General features: G+C 37.3%; 2 long non-coding RNA genes across 2 annotated transcripts in view; both read left to right on the top strand.

Annotated features, from left to right (window-relative positions):
- LOC135735571 (uncharacterized) overlaps positions 1 to 10,979 on the top strand; it is a 53,970-nt gene extending 42,991 nt beyond the window's left edge. Inside the window, exon 3 of the long non-coding RNA XR_010527656.1 lies at positions 10,745 to 10,979. This is a non-coding gene — a long non-coding RNA (uncharacterized lncRNA). The remainder of the gene's footprint in view (positions 1 to 10,744) is intronic.
- Positions 10,980 to 23,607: 12,628 nt separating this feature from the next.
- Positions 23,608 to 26,612, top strand: LOC135735501 (uncharacterized). The gene is made up of 5 exons (XR_010527619.2): positions 23,608 to 23,908; positions 25,390 to 25,446; positions 25,588 to 25,648; positions 25,931 to 25,992; positions 26,153 to 26,612. It is a non-coding gene; the product is annotated as an uncharacterized lncRNA (long non-coding RNA).
- The last annotated feature ends 946 nt before the right edge of the window (positions 26,613 to 27,558 follow it).

The raw sequence follows: 27,558 nt of genomic DNA, 5'->3' as shown, positions 1-27,558 counted from the left end.
TTCTTTCTACCCTTTTTAACCCCAAGTGAACTGCCTACCTAGACAACATTATTAACTCGAGTTATCACAAGCTCACTAGTATTTTTGCTATCTATTCCCACTTTAAATCCTAAGGCAGCAACACATGTATCTTTCACAGAGAAGCTAATTCCATAATGCATTGTGAAAAAAATTTTTTTGTAATGGGAAAATTATAGGTCTTAGTTCAGTTAAAGAAGGCAGTTGAGTACAGTTTGAGACTCCACTTCTTTTTGAAACTATGCTCATTTTCCAGCTCCCCTAGAGTTAAACATTAGATTTTTACAGTTTTGGAATCCATTCAGTTGATCTCCGGGTCTGGCGCTACCACTTTTAGCATAGCTTAGCATAATTCATTGAATCTGATTAGACCATTAGCATCGCACTAAAAAATAACCAAACAGTTTCAATATTTTTCCTATTTAAAACATAACTCTTCTGTAGTTACATCGTGTACTAAGACTGACGGAAAATTTAAAGTTGCGATTTTCTAGGCAGATTTGGCTAGGAACTATACTCTCATTCAGGCGTAATAATCAAGGACTTTGCTGCTGTAACATGGCTGCAACAGGCGCAATGATATTACGCAGCACCTGAAAATAGTCCCCTGCTATAGAAAGTAACCAAGGGGACTATTTTCGGTCAGTACGTAATATCACTACACCTGCTGCAGCCATGTTACAGCAGCAGAGTCCTTAATTATTACGCCAGTTTGAGAGAATAGTTCCTAACCATATCTGCCTAGAAAATTGCAACTTTTAATTTTCCGTTGGTCTTAGTACACGATGTAACTACAGAAGAGTCAAGTTTTAAATATAGGAAAAGTATCCAAATTCTTTGGTTATTTTTTAACGCGATGCTAATGGTCTAATCAGATTCAATGGATTATGCTAAGCTATGCTAAAAGTGGTACCACCAGACCCGGAGATCAGCTGAATGGATTCCAAAACGGTAAAAATTAAATGTTTAACTCTAGGGGAGCTGGAAAATGAGCATATTTTTTACAAAAGTGGAGTGTCCCTTTAAAAGTCAGTTAGCTACTTAGCAGTAGACAGCATGTGAGCTCAGAACAGCGATTATATATTTTCTTTACTTTTGTCTCTCACTTTCTGTTGGTGACTAGGTCGTACCTCCGCCGGGACGACCCATCGTCATCTTTCATCTCCCTTACATACATTAGCTCCGTTGTCATGGTGCTGACCGCTGTGACTGGTTTCCGCAGGGACAGTCTACTGTCTCCACCTGCTCTAGGGTCTGGATCAGTGAGTGACAGGAGCCCCCCAGGACGGGACCCCCCTCCACATCCCTCACATCGTGAAGGAGCGATAGAGATCAGGAGAACCGATAAACAACAGATGTTTCGACAGGGGAGAAAAAGAGTTAGAGCGAGAAGATTGTGGGGAAAAAGGAGATGGAGCATGAAGGGAGAGGAAGGGTATTGGAGAAGTTTAAAATAATTAAGGAGGTAGGAATTCCCCAGATACTCGAACAGAGGTCTTCCAGCTGCTGAAGGCAAAGTGCTATCATAGCACCATGAAACTTTACTAATGTGCTAAACAGTTGGACACTCATGGACAGACGGAGAAGTTTTTGGCGTCATGTAGCTACTGAATCAAAAAATCGAATTCACCCTAATTCACATATCCCCATATGAGAAGCAAGGTCACGTAGAAGAAGTGGAGTTTTTACTTAAAATTTGAGTTTTGTGTCTTCTAATCCTTGTTAGTTAGTTAGTTAGCAGAATATGTTGGCAGAATTCACTATTAGCATTTATAATGCTCAAAGAGGAATTCTAGCATAATTGACATTTTAAGTCAAACATTTTAATAATATTTCTCAGAGAATGTATTAAATACCAATATATCATACCATTTGTTAAAATCTCCTAAACCCCTGATGATAATGTCCATGATAAGGGAAATATACAAAAACGTTTTTATGAGACAACATACTGCATAGGAATTTTGTGTATTTAAATGCATCAACCAGAAGCAAAAATACCCAATAAATGGATACCGGATGGCTCCTCAAAGAACAAATAATATTTATTATATTTTATTTTGTGTGTACACATTTATGAAGAGGAAACTGCGTAATGGATGTGAAATTTCTCCATTATGGATCTGACCATTCTCAAAGCTGTGCTCACCTAACTATGGAAAATAATTGTTTGAAAACATAAACCGAGACATTTAACTGATATATAAGCCACCAAACACTAAAATAAAAACTTTTTGTAAAAACTTTTAAAATATTTTTGTGGTAAGGTTAACATTTGCATGTTGTGTGCATGTTTTAGCACTAGACTATATTAATGCTCTTTCTTAGACCTTTGTTTGTAAATGCATTACCATATGCTGTTCTTTGTTTTTACAAACTGTGGGTCAAATCAATATTATGGTAATTGACAGCATATGTCACAGATTTTGCAAAAGAGCTTAACTTGTGCTGAACTCCGAACAGTAGAGTTATATCAGAATTTATGTTTGCTAGTGTTCTCCTCAATGTTGGCAGAATTCGCTTTTAGCATATCTTTGGACCAAACTCTGTTATTGGACGGTTAATGCTCCTCCATAAACCTTTGTTGTAAATGTATTACTGTACACGTGCCGTATTTATGTTTTAACAAACCAATGGTCGAATCAATATTATGGCAGTTGACACTATGTCAAAGATGCTACGATAACAAAAAGAAAAAAATCTATTGGAGCAATACAATACTACTTATAAATAACTTTTTACTTCTGTAATGTATGCTATTTTAATGCTTTATAGCTCACTGAAAATTATTTCTTATCCCTAACCATTTCTTATGTAAACTTATGCTGCGTACTATGTGCATTTATCTAATTTTTTCATTTCAATTAATCCATGTGTAAAAAGCACTCAAATTGTATTTTAAACTAACTGCTTTATTATAACAACACCGTTTTTACACTTGTAACTTGCAGTGAGAAGAACAATCTAAAAGCTAACACAGCCGTGTTTGTGTGCATATGAGCATAATGACCAAATTCTGACGTTGTTTTGGATTAATCAGGCGAAGAGCGAAGCATATTTGCGCACTTAGGAGATCCACAAGAGACACTTGACTTGTCTTAGATGTGTTTGTGCATGTATTTATGTGCTGCAAAGTAAGACATGCCTGAAGACACACATACATAATTCATGCGTATTTAGAGCTGTCGGGCTTTATTAACAAGGGTGGTGGGATTTCACTACTAGATTTTCTTTTTGCCGTTTGTCTCCTGGTCTTACTTATTTCGTGTGTGTTTGTGTGGTTTGCAGCGTGTTTAAGTCAGAATACAGAATGCCTCAGTACGGTAAAGTTGACCTCTTCGCTTTGCCTCTAAGCCATATAGATTCATCCAGCTTTATGATTTGTGAATGTGCATTTCATTAGAGCTTTTGTGTTCTCTTCTGGGGTTTAGTGACTTTATAGTGAATACATTGAAGTTGTACGAGTCTTTGCTAGGTTGTCAGCAAAGCTGCTATATCTACGTTTGTGGCTGTGCTTTGAAACATAGTAGTTGGTTTCTGCCAGGTCCAAGCTGGTAGACTGTTGGACCAGGTGGACTCTTGACTAGCATGGGACCAGCTAATTAAACTCCGAAACCAGCTCCAGACTATGCCTAAAATGGTTAAAGTTTAACTTTATTGTTTTTTATCTTAAAATGAGCCGTTTTTATCGACATACACTCTAAAAAATGCTATAATTATATTTTCAACCATTGGGTCAAAACGGGATGAGTTGGGCCCGCTGGGTTGTATTTTAACCCAAAATGCTGGGTTGTTTTAACCAATTGTTTGTAACCAATTGTAAACATTTTCTGGGTTAATTTCAACCCAGCTGCTGGGCTCGTCCCATTTTTAACCAACGCTTGGTTGAAATATAACCCTGTATATATTACATGGAAGTCGCCATTTTGCGCCGCCAGTTTTTTATAGTAGCCAACGGACAAACTGCTCTGTAAGAGTGTGTTTTGTTATTATGTTGTCAAAATATTGATTTTGACCTTGTGGCGGCTACCATAGGTTCACTATTGGTGCTTTTCCATTGCATAGTACCCCACGGTTTGGTTTGGGTAGGGTCAGCTTACTTTTGGGGGCTTTTCATTGGGTGCAGTACGTAGTACCCAATACTCTTTTTTAGTACCACCTTGGTCGGGGTTCCAAACATCCCGAGCTGATACCAAAACGTGACGTGAAAACACTGTAGATCACTGATTGGTCTGAGAGAATCGTTACCAGCATCATCGCTATAATGTGAAGATTAACTTTACCTTCATGCTAGCTTGCGCTGTTTCGAGTAAACCTGTTATCATCTGTGCTTTGCTGTAAGTTCCCGAAGTCCCTTTTAGAGATGAAAAACATCCACAGGTTGAGAATAAGGAACACCATAACAGTTTTTTCCAGACTTGCAGTTTGTGGTGGCACATTCACGACACGGAGCGCCTCGACTGGTGCCACAGGTGTTTGTACAGAAACCGTTTTGTGAGACAGAGGTAGAGATAAACGCGATGTGCAAACATCTTTTTGTGGTGCTCAGTTTTAATTTTGTGGTGGACTGAGAAATAAATGAATGTATGGGAACGTACAACGACGCTCTCACTTGTATGATGTCACAGCGGTAGGCGTGCCAATATAACGACACGCCTATAATCTCTCCCACTCCGAAGTGTTACTAAACTCGATGGAAAAGCTAACCAAGCCAAAGTGAGGTGAGCTGACCCGACCTGACCCAAACCAAACCGTGGGGTACTATGCAATGGAAAAGCGCCATATGCGTTTCAAAATAGAGGGGTGAGCTGTGGACTGAGCCGTTGGTTGCAGTTTACAATCTCACCACTAGATGCCGCTAAAAGTCCCACATTGCATCTTTAAAACTTAGTAAACACGAATTTACCATGGTCTCACCACAGAAACCATAATTTAACCGTTGTCTTTGTATTAAAACTTTGTTTATTCAAATAAAAACATGGTTACTTTACTTTTACTTTACTAAAGCTATAGTTAATTACCTATGGAGAGGGAGGGCAGAGGTAGACATTAAAAAATGTAAAAAGTTTGTCCTATTGTTTTTAAAATGTAAGTTCATTCCTAAGTAGCACTTAAAAATAATTTGGCACCTGTTTTTTTGCCCCATAGGAGTCAGTGGCTCCTTAGTTGATTTTTTTGTGTGGAGCCCTGCAGCCACCAGTTTAAGATGGATTTTTCAGGTCACTTTTATCTATTTTTGTCTCATTTCCACCCCTAACATATTCTTCCCGCTTATGTAAAATATGTCACAGTTCCAGCTAACACGTCTAAGTGATCCACCGTACAGAATCTCTCTCCCACCAGCAGATTTAAAAAAATTATTCCAATACATTTCAGGAGAGAAAGCTGGGTTGCAGGGCTTTGGTTTTAAATACATATTTTGTATGCGTATGTGAGAGAGGAAATGCTTCATGTGTTAAGTTTGAAGTTTTGGCACAAAGGTGCCGGTCTCCTGTGTCCAATTAGACCGGATCGTCTCTCCGCGATCCTGGTGACACTGCGAGACATGTGAATGTGTGACATATAAAGATAAGTGACATGAGAGAAAGAGTGACAATTAAATGGAGTACTGTATGTTACAGCAGAGAGGCAAGCTGAGAGACCGATCTGTTCTGAATGAATGAATGATTAGTGCCGCAGGTTGTTGGCTTGCATGTTCCTTCCCAACGGGAAACAAAGCAATACATAGTTTTTGGAAGTGCCTTTCATTTTGTTTTACTTTCACATTTTTATATGCTTTTATCACTTCTTGATTCCCTTTGGTGGTGTTACACTTTGTACAAACATACTGTTTTTGAATCAGAAAAATGGTGGGCTTCCTGGGAGCACATTCCTTACATCTCAAAATAGTGCTGTTTAAATAAAAAAGATCAAGATGTTTTAGTCACTGAGCCTAACAGACCCGGTTCCTGCTGCCGTAAAGCTCTTCAAACCACTGATCTACTGGTCTCCCATCGTCGTGATGCCCAGCCGATATCTGACCAGCAACCACTGAGCGCTTTATTGTATTTCTAAATTATTTTTTTTATAAATCTTAAAGTATATATACACTTATGTATATACATATATGATATATGACCCACATTTTGGGATTTTAGCTTATTCACTGTATCCCCCAATATGTATACGGTTAAAAGAGGGCTGTGTCTCATATGACCTTGTTATTTGTACACGTTGTTACTATACAAGTCACAACACATAAATAGGAAATTGTTTGCGTTATTTTTCACTTATTGGGAGCAGTATGCTAGCTGGAGCCATTTACTTCCAGTCTTTGTGCTAAGCTAAACTAGCGGGGGCTGCGTCAGACAGAATTACAGCACGCACAGAGATGAGAAAGGTATGTATGGACTTATCTAACTCTGGGGGATACGGTGAATAAGCTAAATTCCCAAAATGTGGCTGTGTTCCTTTAAGGTTTTTTTTCTCCCAAGGACTTTTCCCCATGGGGTTTTGGGCCGGTGCTACCTATAGGCAGAGTAGGCAAATGCCTAGGGCCTCAGGCTTGGAAGGGGGGCGTCCATAACCGCTAAATCCGTGTGCGCTAGTTTGACAATCACTACTGACAGCAATAGACAAAGTTATAAGGTGAGAATCGACAGGCGGATTCAAAACTCAGCAGCTGACTGACTTTAAGTGATGGTGATAGCGGCTATCACGTCTTTTTCCTGCTTGTGAAACCGGTTTGCAAAGACAGTGCAGCACATGATGCAGGTATTTTAAAATGATTGTAACGCATTGTAAATATAAACTTGGCTTTGTTCTTTGTATTAAGATCATTTTAGGACAGATCAAACTTGAGCGCTGCTGACTCTGTGTAGACACTTTGAATGCATGTGCACTAATAAAACCCAAAATCGGGCTATTAATTCCCAAACACAGAGTAAAGATTAAAGATAAGTATTACATAATGTCATCACTTGCTCAGCCCTCATAAGGTTTCTGAGGAGGAGGTGCTCGAGTAAGGGAGTTGTATGAAGCCCAGAAAGGCATCAGGGAGATGGCTGAGGGGCTAATCACACCAAAAACGCTTTAAACGCTTGGAAACACAAGGCGCGACGCACTGCCTTTTTTAAAAAAGAGCAGTGCCACACGTTTTTTTATATTGCTAAGCAACCACCGAGTCAGCTGTGTTGTCAATCAAATATTGAAGCGTTAGCGCTCTTTTGCTATTAACTGTCATATTGGCAGAAACTTTAAAAAGAGGACGCTTGCTCTGACCTTGTTTGAGGGTGAGAGGTGCACAAACACGCAGGAGAGAATAAACGAGTGGAGTCCGGTTCTTCAAAGCAACTGTAAACTTCCCTCACCACAACATAAGGCCCGCCTCTCCCCTCATTTGATTGGACAATGGAAAGACGCGAATGACGTCGGGCGCTTCTCCGCTCTCAGCGCTACTTCAAAAGTGCGTGCTGCACCTGGCGGCAAAAAACTGCAAAAAAGGCACCTGCAACTGCCATAAACGCTTTTGGTGTGATTGGCCCCTTAGGCAGTTTCGTCTCCGTCTCCCCTTACTCCCTTACTCAACCGGTTTTTGATGATGCACGGTGTTGATTTGTAGTGTTAAGCCCACTGGTCGGAGGCGGGGACTCTTATAAGGGATTCAGTAGCCCGGCCAGTGACTTATTCTAGTTCTCTCTAAACTAAACTGTGAAGAGTCTGTCACAGGGGGAGACGTTGTATCTTCAATACCTAAACTAACTCTTTCTTTTCTCTCAAACAGGTATTGTTTAGAAATAGTAAAAACTTGTATCTTGTTATAAGCACCTTTTGTATTATTGCCTCCTTATGGCAAATCGCTTTTATTGTTTCGTAAGACGCTTTGGACAAAAGCGTTGGCTAAATGCATAAATGTAAATGTGTTCAGGATAGCATTGCGTGGGGAGCTGACTATCAAAATAGTCAAGTTTAAAAAGTTTGTATTTAAAGTCAAACAGCAAACAAAACTGCAGTTATTAAAGTTTGTCTGTTTAACTTCCAGTAGCAGCTGATTTGTATGGAGATTTAAGGTGTATATATAAGGTACAGGGTTTCCCGCAGAAAATTTGTTAGTTAAGGTGGTAGGGTTGTGCAGGTGGGCGGGCCGGGGGCGTGGCAATCAAAGGGGCGGGGCGTATGCCTCATGAATAAAATATTTTTATTTAATACACTCAAATAAAACTCAATTTTGAAGAAACTATGACAGAAAATGAACACATACTAGATTATTAATGAATTAAATGTTTTATCAACAGGCTAGTTATCCTTCAGACAGTTTTTTGGACGACCTAGTTAAGGTGGTAGGGTATCCCAGCTTAGGTGGGCCGCCCGAACTGAAAAGTGCTGTGGGAAACCCTGAGGTATTGCAATACATATGAATAGGTCCATAGTCTAGAATAGATAAATGTATACAGTATATTGGTTCAGTGAGATGGAAAATCCTGTTTTAAAAAATTAAAACACAAAAAAGATACTAATGCACATTATTATATCTATAGTTGTTCAGCTGTAGTTTTGTTGTCTTTTTAATTTTACTCTCGGGAAAAAGCAAAACTGTTATCCTGTGTTATCCCAAAAACGGTGGCGTTTTTTAAATAAATTACTGCCTCCACAGCAACAAATTTTACCTGCCTTAATATGTTTAACACATGTGGGTTTGCATAATTTCTTATTAAATTGAAACCATTTGTTAATTTGATAAAAAAGAAAAGTAATGGGGAAAACATGTTTGATAACTGCAGTGCAGTGCTAAAAAAACACTTTCTCACATTATCACTACATTATTTTTGTTTTCTCTTGTTTTTATTAATGTAAAGCTGCTTTGGAACAATTAAACAATTGTGAAAAGTGCTTTATAAATACATTTGGAATTTAATGTTGGAGCTCTTGACACGTTTTGTCACATGTACTGTATATTGTTTTTACAATTCATTTAAAAATAAAAAGTTACTACTTCAAAAAAGTTCAACTTAAAAAAAAACAGGTTGTTAAGTTAAAGGTCCCGTTTTCTTCATCCCATTTTTCAAACTTTAGTTAGTGTGTAATGTTGCTTTTACAGAATAAATAATACCTGAAAAATGATAAAGCTCAAAGTTCAATGCCAGATATATACTTTTTTTTTTTTACAGAATTCCCCTTTCAAAGTCTACAGCAAACGGCCGGTTTGGACTACAGCCCTCTACTTCCCAATTGAATGACGTCAATTGAACAGTTTTTGACTAAACTCCGCCCACAGGAATACGTCAGTCACCAGCTTTGGCTCAAACGGCTCATAATCATAACACACTTAAAGCAGCTGTACGCAGTGTTTCTACCTAAACTAATCCCTTTTCAATTGCTTTTGTGTGAAGGGGTTGTAATCTCACATTAAAATGATCCACTTTGCGGGTTTTGCTATTACCTCTGAAAAAAAAGTATTATTTTTATGTGAAAGTACTGGGCCGGATTCGGAGCGAAATCCAGTGACGTCACCTGCATGTGCGCTCCCGAGCCTCTCGCCTCGTCTACTGACTTTGCGCTCAACAGTGACGACACTGATAACAGACTGAAACGACCTGCTCCCAGCACAACACAGACTCCACATATTGTGAAGAAAAAAAGTTATCTGCTGAAGCTCGTAAGGCCAAACGTGAATCGGATCAACTTTGGAGAAAAACACGGATTAACATTGGCAGGGCATTTGAATTATGGAGAAACCTCCGGAGTTGGTTTCATCCTTTTGGACAGGTAAGCTAACATTACTGCAAAGCATGTCAAATATATTTCGATTATGTGCTTTAGTTTTTTAGATGTTGTTTCGGTTTGATAGCCTTCGCTTTAGCGTGTTTGCCTAGCCGTCGTCGATCGCTGACGTAAAACTGCGGACGCGTTTGTTTGCGTGCGTCCGCTTTTTAAAAGTCTTTAAACTCGTACAGTCTGATATTGATGGAAATTGAGATTATACAGTGTGACATGGACTTATCTACGATATTGATCGCACAGTGTGGCAAGCAACAACCCTAAAGGACTATTTACCTGAGTTTCCAGCATGTTGTGTGATGCTTTATCCGGTGTGTTACATCTCAGTCTGGCCGTCGCTCATGAGTTCGAGCACGCGTTTGTAAACTTATTGGTTGCAATCTGAAACATCACCACTAGAGGCCGCTGTAAATTACATACAGCGCCTTTAACAAATTACACTCATTACATATTTCTGAAGGAGGGACTTCATAGAACAAGGAAGACTTCAGCCGTTTTTAGGACAGTGAAAACAACGCTATACAGTAAATTGTATGTAAAATGTCGCATTTTTTTACACGTGAAACATGAACACATGTTATATTGCGCACTGTAAACACAATCAAAGCTTCAAAAACAAAGAAAAAACGGGAACTTTAAAGACAGAGTGCAAGATTTCTGAAGAACGCGTTGGAACATGAAGTCGGGCTGAATACCAAAACACACTTGTAGTGATATGACAATATCTGTGGATTGTCTTTAATTGTAATGATCAAGGCAGTATTTGTTAGCTAAAAATGAATTTGGCAGCATCTGAAAAGCTGGAAAGTGTGCCATGAAGTTGAAGATTTTATCAAAGTGTTTTTACTCTAACTTCCTTTTAATTTACCACCGTGATCGAGAAAGTGCTCTTTTTCTTGCATTTCTCCTCCACGTTCTATTACTCCTGCTCATCAGCTCTCTCTCTCTTTGTCCACCTCTCCTCCAATAGGTCAGCTCGCCTTCGTGCCCTTAACTGGGATGTATTGGAACATATTGCCGTGCTAAGTGTTAGCGACAGCCCTGGCTGATGTACTGCTCCTCTCCACCCACTGTGATGCCCCCTGTGAGTAGCCCTGGACTCAGGAAGGAGATGAGCTTGCGTGGTCTGTCTGGTTTACTGAGCTCCAGGATGACTGTGGCTGGCTTAGGATGGAACCAGGAACCAGCTCCATTCTCTCACACACAAACAGGTCCATTGATTCTCCTGTCTGTGCTGTCTCTCTTCATATCGTAAATTACCCAGCAGCCTGACGCCTTCTCTCGCTGTCTTCCCGGACTGCTCGCTTTCTCTCTTTCATTGTCTTATGTGTTCTCTCTCTCTGTCTCTCTCTCTGTGTGACTTTCTCAGTTGGGCCCATATTTGCATTCTCCGCTCAAGCTTTTCTTCCTTGTCGTCTGTGTCTGGATCTTTTTCACTGTCCCCACATGCGCTTGTCAATTTCAACCTTCTTTCTCTATATCTCTGTCTTTCCATCTGTCACTTCCTACCTTCATCTGTCATTCCAGTTTAACATTCCTCTCCCATCTCAACTCCAGCCTCCTGCTTTCCTGAATCTTGCTCCAAAATCAGTAAGAGATAGATTGTTGATCTGCCTGTTGATAGGGTTTGTGAGGAACCGTATGAAGATGCAGAACGCAGGTACCCAAGTGCATTTTAATGAATGTACACCACATGTTGCACACAAAAGCAAAAAAATTAAAAGAAACGGTATAAAGACAACCAAGCTTATTTACATTTTTATAAAGTAAAAATGGTGGGTAGGGCAGGCAGGTCCACTTCTCATAAACAAGGCAATACATAAAAAAAACCTTTAGACATGATAGATGTGATGACGCAAGTTTGCAGTGAAGACATTTTGTAACGGATGAATGTTGACTCAACTATGCGCGTGTCTGCTTAATGTTTGTGTTAATATATTTCATCTATAAGTGCGAAAGTGTAAGTCATTTAATCGACTGTAATCATTACCGCATCTCATTGTTACACAGGATAATCACATGCTGCCTCATTTGCATAATTACAGGTGTTGTGTTAAAATATGTGCCAGTGTGACAAGCAGATGTTCATTGTGTCCCATAATGCTCCTCTGATGGCATTGCATAGCGTAACAAGTCACATGGTGTGTAATTACGGGACCGAGAGAGTAACAATTATTTTGCAGAGACAAAAGAAGCAGAGAGAAAGAGCGAAGCAGTTCAGGTTGGATTTTGATATGTCATTCATTTGATCTTTTAGCATTAGAGATTTTTAGGTGACCGTATGGGTCTCTGGGCTCCTGATGCAGTAGCTCATTCAAAAATGAAAACCGAAAGTCATTTACGCTCATAAAAGCCCAGTTTTGTAGATTATCCAAGCTATTTTCCATATAGCAAAAGTGGAAAGTAACAACTATTGTAAGACCTAGGGATTTCTTTGTCAAAATATGACAATAACATGTCCAATAAAAGTACCATAAAATTTTGATACGGCTCATAAAAATAATGACCATTTCTTAATAACGTTTTTCTTCTAGTAGTCCCACTCCAAACTTAAACGAAGGGTTTGACCCAGTGTGAAAGGCGGTGGCAGGACTAAAAGCCTAAAAAAGGAATTGGTGGAAAATGTAAGAAAAAAAGGCAAAATGAAAAGAAGGAACAAGGAGGGAAAGGCAAAAGAAAAGAAGAATGGAAAGAAATATAACAATGATAAGTAAAAGGAAGGCCAAAAAGAAAGAAGAAAAAGCAAAGGAAAAGAAAATGGAAAAGATGGGAAAAAAAGGTACAGAAGAAAATAGGACGGAAGGGCAAAAAGAAAAGAAGGAAATAAGGGGAAAAGGAAAAGAAGGATAAATGACTAAATTACAAAAAATAGAATAAGTGAATGAAAAAAGGAAATAAAGGAAAAAGGAAGGATATAGGCAAAGCAAAGGAAAAGGGACAGAAGGAAACAGGATGGAGGGCAAAAGAAAAGATGAACATGAGAGACAAATTGAAAATAAGAAAAAAAATAAAGGAAGAAAAAAGAAAAGAGGGAGTTAAGGACCTAAAGAAAAAACATCCAAGAAGGAAATAAGTGGAAAAGGAAAAGAAGGATAAATGACTAAATGACAAAAAATAGAATAAGTGAATGAAAAAAGGAAATAAAGGAAAAAGGAAGGATATAGGCAAAGCAAAGAAAAAGGGACAGAAGGAAACAGGATGGAGGGCAAAAGAAAAGATGAACATGAGAGAAAATTTGAAAATAAGAAAAAAAATAAAGGAAGAAAAAAGAAGAAAAGAGAAAGTTAAGGACCTAAAGAAAAAACATCCAAGAAAGGTATAAAGGAAAAGAATGAAAAAGGAAGGGTAGAGGAAAAGAGTAATAGGCAAAGGAAGAGATTAAAAAGAAAGGAAAAAGGAAGAAGGATGCAAGGGGAAAAGAAGGAAGAACAAAATGAAAAGAAGAAAAAGTTAAAAGCAAGAAAAAGAAGATAAAAGAAGGAAAGCTGACAAAAAGAAGGAGAGCTGTAAAGCAGTGGTTTTTCGTTTTAAAAAAGAGTTGCCAGCCAGCACCAGCATTTTTAATGGTTTTCACAAGTTTAATGCCTTTCAGAAAATTTTCTTATATCTATAAATATATAAACATGGAATATATATCAAATGAAAGAACAGGCCCTCTGCTTTCAAACAAAAAAAAGAAAAAAGTTTCATTTTATCTTCATTTGTTCTCTTTTTATTACCTCTCAAATATGGGTAGGTTTCCTTTAAAATAGAAAAATGTAAGCAAAAGGCTGAGATAAATGTATTTTCGTAAAGGACCTTTGCTAGAGATCAGATTAAGAACGATGATCAAAACATACAAAGAGTTTTACTGTTTTGAATTAGTGAATGCTTAAGTGTTTTATAAGTTGGGTAAGGCCGCCACCTAGTGGATAGTAGCAGAAATATAGATTGCCATACATACTTGTCAGGGAGGGAAGCATCATTGGCATGAAAGCGTTTTCTCTTTGGACGAGATAAACATTGTAATTACACAATTTGAAGATTACGTTTTTTATTGAACTGAACAGTGCGGTGTAAAAGTCTCCCTGTGGTGAAAGTCAGGTTTTTATTCTGGTTAATATGTCTGTGTGGTATTTTTAAAACAAACAATGTGCAAATTCATCATTTACTACCATTGCAGAGTATTTTCTTCATAAAATTGGAGTTTTCCAAAGACAGTAGCTGTGTCTGAAACCGTTCCCTCGTTCACTCATTCACTATTCCCTATATGGGGAATGACAATTGAGTCCACTATATGGGGAAGAAGCAAATGAAAATGAGTGAGCGATTTCGGACACTGACGTAAATATCATGCGTCAGAGAGCTGTCGCAGAGATTCATCATAAACACCTGTGTGGCTTTATTGATTGTGCTGTGAAATGGTAAAGTTTACTTTCTTACTGTTTTTCACATTAGTCATGTTTATTCTATTAGTTGATAATAAAGAGAGCAAAACAACTTATAATATTTATCTACTGCTGTTTATTTATTGTTTAATAAAAATGTGTATTCGATGTTAAATAAAAGATAACGCAATTATTTTTCATTTGTTTATTTTCAAAAAGTAGAAAATAACTGACAACAAGAAGTAACAAAAGTGTATAAACCTAAATGTTTGGTGTTTACTGTCAGTATCCTTCAGCTGATTCAAGTTACGCGTTCGTCTCCCGTTGCATCATGGGAAATATGAGTGAACGAGTGTACATCGAATGTACCCTCAAAATCAGAGTGCATTGTGGGTAAAAAGTAGTGAATGAATGTAGGGAATGAAGTCGTTCACTCAGGTTTCGGACACCACTACAAAATGGCCGACACCCGATATAGTGCACTATATAGTGGATAGGGAGCGGTTTCAGACACAGCTAGTCTCATTTCCGCAGTTTGAAATCGCTATGGTTTCCTACATCACAAACTTAACCAATCGTCAACACAGTTGAACCTGTGGAACATTAGTTTGAGTTATATGTATGGATGACTCATAGACTTGGTGCTGAAATGATCAGATAAAACTTTTATACATGCTATTATGATGAGATTATTGTCTTCAGGGGGATGTTAAATAAAATTGATAAAATTTAAATGTACCCAAAAGTTCAATAAAAACTGTACTGTACTTAAATGTTAGAAACTATAGTTAAATTAAAATTAAATGAAAATATATTGTACTTATGTACTTCAAAATGTATTTTACTTACTAGTGTTGTAGTTATCGAGACCAGTCTCAAGACCACTTTTCAAAGGTCTTGGTCTTGGTGGACCCCATTCACTTCCATAGTAGGGAAAAGGGTTACCATGGAAGTAAATGGGGTCCACAAACGGTTTGATCACAAACATTTATCAAAATATCTTCCATTGTGTTCATCAGAACAAAGAAATTTATGCAGGTTTGTAGCAACATGAAAGTGAGTAAACGATGACAGAATTTTCATTTTTGGGTGAACTATCCCTTATTTTTGTTAAACATTTTTATCATCATTCACTATATGCCACAAAGTAAACCATCAAGTTGACACAGTGTGGTGTATTTTGAGAGTAAAATAATTAAAAGATTTATGAGGATTTTAGTAAACAATGTTGTGCTCTATTAGTAAACTCTTTGCTTGCATATATGAATGATAATAGGTCAGACAAGAATTATAGAATAATTAGTGGGGGCATTAATTACAGATTTATTATTGATTACTCCACAGCAACCTTTGCTCCCTGAATTAGAAGTGGATACTGAAACATTAATGGGTTCAACTTGGGGCTGTTTTACCATTTATTGTTAAGAATGAATAGGCAAGCAAACTTGTTTAAGCGATACGCGTACCACACTTAAAAAAACACTCCTGTACAGGAAGGGCAAAGAAAAAAATGGATAAACGTTTGTCAGAATAACCTGATAATTAAGGAAATGTGAATAAAATAAAACAAGTGAAAGGAAATCAGAAAGAGCTCTTAGAATGTGAAGCTTCATGTCGTTTTTTTGTGGTGGACTATAGAAAAGTAAGGAGCTGGAATTGGGAGTAAAAGACTATATTAAGAAACCATGGAAACACACCAAGGTTTAAAGAGAGAAATTACTCTCATCCACATCTCTCAAATTCATTCAGCATGCAAGGTTTAGAGAAAGAAATTACTATCATCCTCATCTCTCCAATTCATTCTGTATGAAAGAATGAAGCATAGAAGCTACTGGCTGGAGGAATAAGAGAATAAGAGCAGTAATGAGAAAGAGTTGGACAGAAAGAGAAAAAAGAGAGTCTGTATGACACCGTCGCGGTTCTTGCTGAAGCCATTAATGTTTTTCAGAAGGTTATTAAAGGCGCTATTGTGGAGCACTTGAGATCATTGATGGGAGCCACCAGCAGTGCTACACTCCACATCCGATCTAAACATGTTTTAACTTTCCCCTTACTGCTCTCCCAGAATCCCCATCTAATTAAACCTGAAAACCAGTGACAGTTTCATGACAGTGTCCTAATACAATAACATTGCTTTAGCTGTCCCTGGCTATAGTGCTTATTGCACACTGTACTGTACTGTAAACCTAATATTGCTATGTGAAACAGTATGCGGTAATATTTTTTTTGTCACAAGACCTCCTAACGTTGCATCTTTAGTTATTTTATGTGTAAAATAATGGAAAGTGGATTTATTGCATTCTGCAGAGAAGGAGGACTGGCATTTATCGTGTTTTGGTAAAAAGGGAGAAAAGATGACAGAATAACACGGATATCGAATTTTGTGTAAAATTAAGAATTTACTTTTTAATACTGACCAGATACAATACTGATTTTGGTGGTATCTCTTTTTTTTAAATGGCGTTTTTCGCGTTTTGGAACCAAACTCTTCACTTGCTTCCCAAGTTTTACCTTTTCAAAAACAAACTGTTTTTCTCTTCTAGACCTCAACTATATCACAAACTGCTTGCCTAGATACTAAAGTCTGCAATTAAACATTAGATTTTATTCGTATTTCAAACGTTTCGGATCAGATATATGATTGAGCTATGCTATTTATTTGATACCTCAAGTCTATGCTCTTGCTATTTGTCAACAATCATCTCATTTGTGTCTATTTTGCTGGATTTACACTGCAGATCTTGATGCACATTTGTTGACTTACCACAGAGGAACTTAAGGAAAACATCTGAGACTAAGGCCCAATTCCATTTTTACCCCTTACCCCTACCCCTCCGTTTCGCGTGTTCACGTGAAGGGTCAGGGATGTCCCAATTCTCTTTTAGTTGGAGGGGTTTGGGAAGGGGGAAAGCCAAGTAGCCACAGTAGTCACTTTAAACAACGAGGTAACAAATTTTCCAACATGGCTGCTCATGCGAGTTTAATTCAAGTCTTTTTTGACATTAATAACGTTTTTAATGACAAATAATCATTTGTTTTATGATACATTCAATCTTGTGTTCATATTTACGGTCATGTTTAAAAAAAATTCGCTAAAGTTTGCTAACATCCACTTTACTAATTGCACAATAGTACAGTAACATGTAAACAAATGTAACCCGGTACCCCTGGTCTTATGGTCTGCTCCAGGGAAACTCCTGGTGCTTCAGATTGCTTGTCCACAACAGCGATTGCAAATAAACCGCGTAAAACTAGAACGTGAGTAAACGGCATCTGAATCGCTAACAGATGGGTGTGTGTTGTGTTTCTTTTGGGCTTCCAGGGCCACTTTTTAAGCTTTAACTAACTGCAGGTGAAGGCGGCATCTTTTAAGTTTGTGATAAACCTTGTATCTACTTTGAGGTAGGACGTATGATGTCATATGATGGTGTTGCAGCGGTCCAATTTCTTAGGGGAATATTTTAATCCTTCCCCTTTTTACTCTGTTAGAGGGGTCGGCGTAGGGGTATAATATAGAATTGGGCCTTTAAGGTGCTCCAAGCTAATTCACGTGTTTTAGGCCATAAAACATTTTTTGTTTCATACAGTAAACATTTCCTCGCTATCGGATAGCTGCCTGTCCTCTGAACACACTGTAAAAAACGCTGTCTCTGTAGACAACCCAAGCTCCACAAACTGCACCAAAAACAAAGTGGTCAAACCTACCACCACGAAACATAAAGTGTTCCAGCCAATAAACGACAAGAAGGATTTGGGAGTGGGGGTTGGGTGCGTTCATGACTCTTTCAGAAAGCACGGAAGGAGGGGGAGGGGAGGAGTTAGCTATGCTCCGTTGTGTTTGACAACACCTCGAACTTCAACAAGTATTGGAGCAGTGGATAAGACACACGCCTTTGGTATGAGAGACCTGGGTTCGAATCCACTGTGACACACCATTGTGTCCCTGAGCAAGACACTTAGTTGCTCCAGAGGCGTGCAACCTCTGACATATAAGTTGCTTTGGATAAAAGCGTCAGCTTAATGAATAAGTAAAGAATAAGTAAAGAAATGATGACACGCAGATTCGCTTAGATCGCCTTTAATTGAAGTCCCCTGAGGTATAAAAGAGCAACATCTGAGCCAAATATTCCTGGGTGGGGAAGATGATACCTGATGATCTGGCACAGACAAATCATCAGTTGACTTTTATACAATACTGAACAGCACCTTCATAACTAAGCTTTATTATAACAAATGATGAGGCCTTGAACACAACAAAAGTTAGTTGAGTGAACAGAATGCAATTAGATCCAAACAAAGAAAAGATAACATGGCCTTACTTGTCTGTAAGGTGTGTTTTGCAGAAAGCAACTTCAAAGGTAAAATGTGGGACAGCACATCTCCTAAAGGTACCGATTTATTATTTTCCCACCCTGACGTTTCATGGCACCCGACTCTTCATCAGAGCAGCTAGTCTGACCAATGGTCCGATAAAGGTCTGGATGGCCAGAGAAGATAATTGCTTATTTTTGGAGCTGTCTTATGTTGACGTTTCTCCCTTTGAAGGTGCTCTTTGGCAAGGCACCTACGCTGAGGGTTGTTGCCTTTGGACGTGTATGTTTTTCAGAAATGTATATCTTTTAATGTTGCAGAAAGTAGCACATGATACAGTGTTACATGATACAGTACATCTGATCTGATATATGGTAACAAAGCAGTAATAATGTCAATACCTGTCATGTAATTGTTTTTTCACTAATTTTGAGAGATAGAGAGTAAGGGGCCAATCACACCAAACACGGTTTAAATGCGTGGAAACCAAGCGTGCCGCACAAGCTCTGAAAAGTGAAGCCAAAACGTCTCGATCACCCCCCAGTGACTGGTCCCAGTATATGTTATAAACCCCGCCTCCCCATGTTATTCAATGGGACTTGAGACCAACTAAAAAATGTAATTACACTTCAATTATCTTTTTTTCCGAAGCTGTTTTCTGTCATTTACTGTAGTTTTTATCACGCTAATGTAAATTCAAATGTTTTTTTTTTAAATAGGTTTGTGTTTAGTTAGTTTTTTAATGATACAAAAACGGTGGTGTCACGTCATGATTGACAGCTGTGATATCGTGTGAGATTCGCATTCTGCGAGGGCGGGGTCTTGATTTCGCGGCTTTACTTCCTGCTCACTACTGCGCATGACTGATCCCGAAAACGCAGACTCAAGACCCAAGGTGTCAGCGCCATATCGGTACACTGGCGGCTTCACTTTTCACCATCTACATAATCACGTCTTCATCAGAGAGATCGGAAGGTTGCCTCTCGGTTTATAACCAATAGCCTTAAGTTATCGTTAAACCTCGAGAGTAACATGACTTGCTTCTTGCTTTACTTACTGTTGTCAGTGACAGGTGGTATTAGGAAGAGAGGACATTTTCTTTCTATACAGCATTTTATTGGTCAAAAAACTTAGACCCATTACCCCTGAGCAGGTGATGATGCCACCATTGTTTACGTTCCATTTTTAGTACATAAATATTGTAAGACTGTAAATATTAATTACTTTATACATGCCTTATACATCATTAATATGATGTTAACCCAGTCTTAATAACAAAAGTCATCTTTAGCCTATAATTGCTATTGGTTCTGTATGTTGTTTGATTGTTGGTTGTGTTTCCGGTCATAAATTATTAGAGCTATACCTTTGATATGAAAACTCAACATTCATCACTTCAGCTAAAGCAGTTTGAACACACACACACACACACACACTTACTTCTGTTGTGTGTGTGTTGAACAGCCATTAGTTCTCATTGATAGAGTGAACCTTTACTCTTTGCAGTGCTGTGCTATGATTGCCCTTATATGGGCGTTGACCTTGGCTGTCTCATTTTTTTAATGGATGGATTTGTTCTTCAGGCCATGAGAGAGTGAAAAGCTCTCTCTCTCTCTCGCTCTCAAATCGTTTACTTCCTCTAGTATACACACAGGCATCTTTTTTACTTTTTGTGCATAAAGCATAATTGTAATGCTTGATAGGCTACAATAAATCCTTACATCTTTTCTCTAAAAATAATGCTGGTTTCATTTGCTCATAGCATGGTACAGACAGTAAAAACTGGTAAACTTTACAGTTGAAAACCGCATCATTTTAAACCTTTGCAACATTTACAACCAAGTGTCACTTTAAAACACAGTTAGGGCCCTATTTTAACGATATGAAATGCAAATGTGAAGCGCAAAACGCAAGTGACTTTGTGGGCGGATCTTGGGCGCTGTTGCTATTTTCCCGGCGGGAGAAATAACTCTTGTGCCAGGCGCAAATCAATAAGGCAATAAGGGGTTGGTCTGAAGTAGGTTCATTATTCATAGGTGTGGTTTGGGCGTAACTTCAAATAAACCAATCAGAACGTCATCCAACAAGCAGTCCAACCCCAAAGTGCACTTACAAATCCAGTTCACATACATTAAGGTTTCTTATGAAAACATTTTAATTATTATTTACATAAAATAAACGTAATACAGCCACACAACAAACTTATGAAAATATTTTAATTGTTATTTGCATGATAATTTTTTAATGCAGCCACACAAAATAAATAAAAACTATCACCACAATGCTCACCACTATGATTCCCCTTATCTCATGTGTTAATATTTTTTATTGTAACAATTTATGATTTGCAAAAATAACTGTTGCATCTGTAGAAAAGCAAAGTGTGTGCGCATTGTGCACGCTATACATTTTGGTCAAGCATCCGCCCTTAAAATAGCATAATGAACAACGCGCAACGCGCCACTGACTTTAGACTAGTTTTTTTTTGGTCAGTGGCGCAATTGTTTTTTGAAACTGGAAAATAGCATCAGGGATGGTTTGCGCCGGAACACGCCTCCTTTTTTGCGCTGAACCGCCCAGGGAGCGCAAGTTCATTCCCTAGTTTGCTGACGTGCATCTGTGGAGGGAAAAACCCGCTGTGCGCCGGTGCAAAATACAAATGATACAAGGTTGAAACAGATGAAGAGTTTGGTTCCAAAACGCGATAAACGGCATAAAAAAAATTAATTACCGTCAAAATCAGGTCAGTATTAAACAGTAAAATTCTTAATTTTACGCAAAATCCAATATCCGCCGTGTTATTCTGTCATCTTTTCTCAATATTTTCCCAAAACGCAATAATGCCACTCCTCCTTCTCTGCAGAATGCAATAAATCCTCTAAACAAATCAACGCATTGTAAACAATAATGGTGGCGCTTTGAATGCACACATAATTCTAGTTTTCATCATCTACTTTGTACTTCGTGATCAACAAACAAAAACAAAATCATACTTTAATGGCATTGTTAAACTTGTGGTGGTTGTCCCAAGGATGACAGCAGCGATGACAGTATTATTAATATGACAAAGTATTTGCCATTAATGTTTATTTTTTTAATCGGTGTATACCCTAGTCAACAAAATGAATAACATGGCAAAGATGAATGCACATTTATATATTGATTCAATAGATTTATAGCATTTTGAAAAAAAAACTTTTCATGGATTTATTGCATTTTGTGAAATAAAATCAGTTTTATAATAAATCTATCAAAATCAATTTGATTTTTTTTATGTTTTATAACCTAAAGATGCTATGTGAAAGTTTGTAACAGATCATCTTGTCACTTTCTTGGTATAAAAAACACGTTTTTACCGAAATTAGTCAAAATGGATTTATTTCATTTTGGAACCAAACTCTTCAATCCTCTGGTAATAAATGATAAACAAAGCACAAACAGTACTGTACGTCTTTGCATTTACAGCTATTTGATTTTAATATAGCCAAAGTATAATGTTAATAGCCACTCGATTCTCAATTCAATAACAATTTCAGTGATATTACTCTAGCTATACAATTTGATATGTATTTGATATCGGATCAGTAGTATCTGGTTTACAGTGTATTCATTGTTCACATACCATGAAAAATACAGTCTGCATTACTAAATAAAGAAATGCACTATTTGTCCTTTTAAGAAACCCATTCGGACACAGAAAACGCATTCGATCTCTTCTAGTTGTTGTTATGTCAGTTTGAATATTAGCTTGCAAGTTTGGTATTTAGAAAATATCAGCTATTTATGTGACATTTTTCATTAATATTTCAACCAAATCATTCAAAAAGCTCTGGCCTACGGAGATGCAAATATTATCTAATAATTTTGCCACACTTGTGCACTTCTATATAGATAATAAAAACTTTCTCACTGTTGCCTACCATATAAAACCTATTACAATAATACATATATGGGTTACATCTGCTTATGTTTGTGCACGTGTGTGTGTGTGTGTTTGCATGAGAGTGATTCACCACGTTTACATGCACACCAAAAATGCGATTATTTCCAATAATGCGAGTAAGGTCTTAATCGCAGTAAGATGTTTACATGACTGGAGCTAACCTCTTCAATCCGGTTTACATGCAGTTTTTATTTTCGGATTATTCACACAAAGTTCAATGCAGAGCACAAATGATGAACTCACATATATGGTCCACTGTTTTAATTTACTTACGTTTAAGTGCACGCGCACTTAAAATGCAGCAAAGCTCATTCATTGCTGAGGTTTATAACATAAAATTACCTCAGGTATCCAGCGCTGATGCTGTGAAATTTTTCTACCACACGCCAAAAGGTATGATATTATTACACAAACTACTACATTAATTCAGTTGAGGACATCTGCTGGTTTCCCGCTGTGTAAATGCGACAAGAACAGCATATACATATTCAGTGACATGTAAACAATTGCAAAAAAAGTTTTTATTACAAGAAATATCCAATATTAGGTAATGCCGCGCTCGTTTTATCGAATAAGCATGAAGTTATCATTATGATGTGGTCACTAATATATTTATGGTTATAATTATCGTTATAATGTCATTTAAAGGTTTTATACACTGCTGTCGTGTTATTTGAGCTGTTTCTGAATGAAGGCAGACTGCTGACAGCGAGTCGTGTTGGCAGAGTTCATGTAAAACTTCCTAATGTCAAGATTAAAACGAATTTGTGCTTAAGGTGCGTGACTAAAACACACGTGCACTTAATTAGTGCGGTATAAATGCGATTAAAGCGTTTACATGGACGCATACTGCGATTATAAACGGCGTACGCCACCTCTTTTAATGCGACTTTACTTATTGCGATTATGAGCTTAATCGCATTATTTTTATCGAATTATTGCGTTTACATGAGGTAAAGTATAATCGCAGTATTGACAAAATCCCATTATAATCGCATTATTAGGGTGCATGTAAACGCGCCCATTGTTAGAGAAATAGTCAGAACAGGTGGCAAAACATGCAATAGAGACACACTTTGAATGTAAAAATGCAAATTGTATAGATGAGGACACTTTAACAGCACATCTGTGTTTGTGTGTGTGTTTATATAGACCAGAGAAACAAATTAAAATGTTTCTATTCATATTTGAAGTGACCATGGTAAATTGTACACTGTTAGATGTCGCTGTAGATTTAGCAGCACTGTACTGTAAAAATCCACAGTACTATACTGTATGTGTACATTACAGTACAGTACTGCAGTTCATAATGCATTCTGGGTAAATTTGTTTGAGCGGGAAAATTTTACAGTATATTTTGGTCTTGATGTAACCTTGCTGTAGCCATTGCTGTAATGTGCCAGGTGTACTTGCAATAATCAGAGAAAGTGCGCCAACGTCAAATCACACAGACAGAGGGAGAGCACAACTCTTGGCTGCAGCTGAAGGAGGACGATTGATTTCTGTCAGTTCGGTAAGTTTGAAATATTTCTGTTTCATGAAAACTTAATTTTTAGTTTAAGAATGTTGTCAATAGTTTGTCACAATATTGTTTTAAACGTGCAATGAGAGAGAAAAACGGTCGCCAACAAAGTTTCAATCTCCCTCAGAAAGTAAGCTAACGTTACACACAGATGTCTACCGCTGCTTTAACTCGCTTTACACCTTTTTTTTAATGAATATAGGGTTGTTTTAACTAAATTATGACGGTTTGGTGAGTTTATATTGTGTTGAAAGTGTGGTGACAATGAAACTATTTTTAACGAAATGGACAAAGACAACCCGCCAGCGCGGTCTTGCAGTCCCAGCATAACGGTCGTTTATCTCGGCGTTTCATCCGTTCAGTTAGCGTCAGAGAAAAGTATTAAGTTCGACTGTTTGGCAAGGCTGACTCGTGGTTGTAAACAGATAGGACTTGACACCCCGTACACAGCATAGTACCGAACTCCTCCACAGAAGTGAAAACAAGAAACCTCATATTTAACTGGATACATGCATCGAACTCATCGCAGCTTTAACTTCGACCAAAAATAATTCAGACCTGGGCTCATCTTAATATCAGATGAACGAAAGGGATTGCCGCGCTTATTGTTGTTGTTATTATATTACGGTGTATCAACAAAAGCAGAGAATATCTTCTCTTAAGCGTTTTACACGCCCAGTAAGTTGTCCAATACATTTTTATGGCATATTGTTTCCACCACTTCAGATGCATTACACGCTGTATATAAGTTTCCAAAACACATCAAATCAATGCACGAAAAGAGAATGGGCTCCGCATTTACGTACCTTTGTCTTCTCGTCTCTGTCATCTGATTCTTCAACTCTGGATGTAAAATAGTCCAATATAACATCGTGTAGGAAACTGGCATCACCAGGATTGCTCAGATTTAGGCGATCATGTTTATCTTTAAAGTGAGCAGCTAGCTACTAACTTGTTAAAAAACTTTGCGTGAAATAGTGTTACACCGCAGCCGTCCGGGTAAAACATTAAAGGGACAGTCTTTTTACCTTGTCACTATAAATCGCTATTTTCTGCACTAAACGAGACATTTTCAGAGATTTTCTGTAGACAAGATGTTATAGAATAATAATTAAAAAAGTCTTATTTAGATATTTATATATAATATAACAACTAATATATATATATTTGTTTTACAACTGACTTAAAACTTACAGTAATGTTTTATTTGTTAGCATAGCATGATATTAGATTTAAACACTTAATACATTTTTAAATCAATCACTTTGTCTCTGCACAATGAACCTTATCAAATATTATTAATGTTGTAAAATATATTGTTCATTGTTAGTTCATATTGGCTAAGGCATTACCAAATGTTAAGGAATAAACTCTTATAGTAAAGTGTTACTAAGTTTTCTTTTACCATTTCCTTCACAATGTCTACTTATTTCTATGGCTAACAGATTTTGTAACATTTGTCTTTTTTACAGTCTTACCATTGCTTGTAAGTCGGATTGGGTAAGATGGATCATCTTTAAAGGCACCAGGCAAGTATATGATGTACAGTTACAAGTCATGTATTTTTTTGACTGCAATATTAAATGCTTTCACGTCACATGTAAAAGTACACAGGAATGTGCTGATCACTTTTTATTTGTAGTTTACATGAGTGTCATTGCACTTTTCAGGAGTTAAGGCAGATGTGGAGGCACACGGGTGACACCAGACACACACCAAGCACATTGTTCGGTAAGTTTGCACTTTACCACTACAGTTTCTTTAAATACCCATGTATACACTCATTCACAATTCCCACACACAACACTGTAACACGACCATACACAACATGTACACAATTGTCTTAGTTTGCCATGAAGAAATATACAAACAGAAATATTCAGACTTTGGTTATAAGAAATTTAATAATTGTATTTATTGAGCAGAGGTGTCCCTGGACTTTATTGACAAAAGATTTTGTTTTCAGAATAAAAAGTTGTGTCCAAATCAGTAACAATTGTACTTTCTGTTCAGGACATTTAATCATGACATGATCCATGTGGATGCTGTCCATTGAGGAAAGAGTTTGTTCAGCGGTAAGTGAATCTTCTGTATTTTTATGTAATTAGGTGTGGAACAGTAGAATAAGAGCAAAAGGTTTCAGAATAGGGGTAAATTCAAGGCTGAGTTTAGTTTTTTTAAGAATCTTTTTCTATCTTATATTTGTTGACTTAATGTTTATGATATTTCTAACAGGTTTCTGGATAGAATTAATTCCAAAGATGGGAAAAAGTGCACATCCAGACAAGGAGCAAGCAAAAAGACAAGGAACTTGGTGCAGAGAAAAGCTGTGGCCATTAACCCCTGTGAACAGCTTCATGCAGTCCCTGATTGAGTTCGAATGGACGACTTCAAAGTAAAGGCCACTGTGGTCTGTCTGCCACAGTTTAATGCATTTATTTTTAGTGTTAAATGAAATTCAAGTAGAATATTTAAAACTATGGGCCAGTGTTCTTTTTACCACAGTGAAATGTTACCTTTTAGTCGATGATGGACTTTAAACTGAAAACTTCAAACTATGGAACAGTGTTCTATTTGCCAGAGTTAAATATGTTACAGCAGGGGTCTCCAAACTGGTTTATACTTGTTGATTTTATTTTATGTTACTTGATTATATGTTTATTATTGTTTAAAATCTTGTTTTAAATATGTTTTGTTTCGATTAAATGTTTTTTTAATAAAATTTTGATACAAACATTGCTTGGATTGCCTTTTAATTCATTATGTCATGTCAAGGATAGCATTTTTACCATATTAATAACTATAGATTTAAACCTAAATCTCTAGCTATTTTATATAATATTATTGTATTAACTGTAATAAGTAATAAATAGTATTTATGGGTCAATATAGACATTACAGTAAATTACTGTAAAAATAGACTACTGTAATAAAATATTGTAAAATTACAGTACAGTACTGCTTTGTAACTATACAGTACTAGTTTGTGTGCTGTAAAATGGTATTACAGTACAGTACTGTAAAACCAAAATACAGTAACTTACTGGCAACCGTGCTGCCAGTACCGTACTGTAAAAATACAGGGAAATCGTTAACAGTGTAGGGTTGAGGGTTTTGCCAATGTTCAGTAAACACAGGTGGTCCCCATTGATTGAAAAGAGAAATGTGGTATAAGTTCAGTTATTAAAAGATTTAAGATTTAATTCTTTTCAAAAGCTCTTTCATGAAATCACCCCTTTTTATTGTTTTTGTGGGAGTGCTATGTTTTTCCAGTCACAGTAACATTGGAGCAGTTGTGCTTGTGTAATTGGTTTTATTGCCTTTCTTTGTTTTTTCACATCTTGGATTTCATTCGTCTCATGGCATAGTCTAGCATGGCCAGACCTTTGATTATCGGAGAAGTCTGTTCCACTTTTTGGACCAGCTAGTGTCTGCCTGACATGAAATGACCGACCGCATCATAAGGCATCTTGCTTGTCTTGTGTGTCAGTTAGAAACGGGTAAATCTTAAAATTATGCCCCTAATATTGACTTTTCTAAGGACAAATGAACGCTGTGATTCATTATACTTCAAATATTGCAGATTCTTTCTTCTGATAAAAACTGATATCTTTGTTGAGATATATTATTGACTCATTTGT

Source organism: Paramisgurnus dabryanus, chromosome 4 (assembly GCF_030506205.2).
Source record: "Paramisgurnus dabryanus chromosome 4, PD_genome_1.1, whole genome shotgun sequence".
Classification (NCBI taxonomy): Eukaryota; Metazoa; Chordata; class Actinopteri; order Cypriniformes; family Cobitidae; genus Paramisgurnus; species Paramisgurnus dabryanus.
The sequence above is the reverse complement of the archived record's forward strand: the minus strand, read 5'-3'. Positions and strand labels throughout refer to the sequence as shown.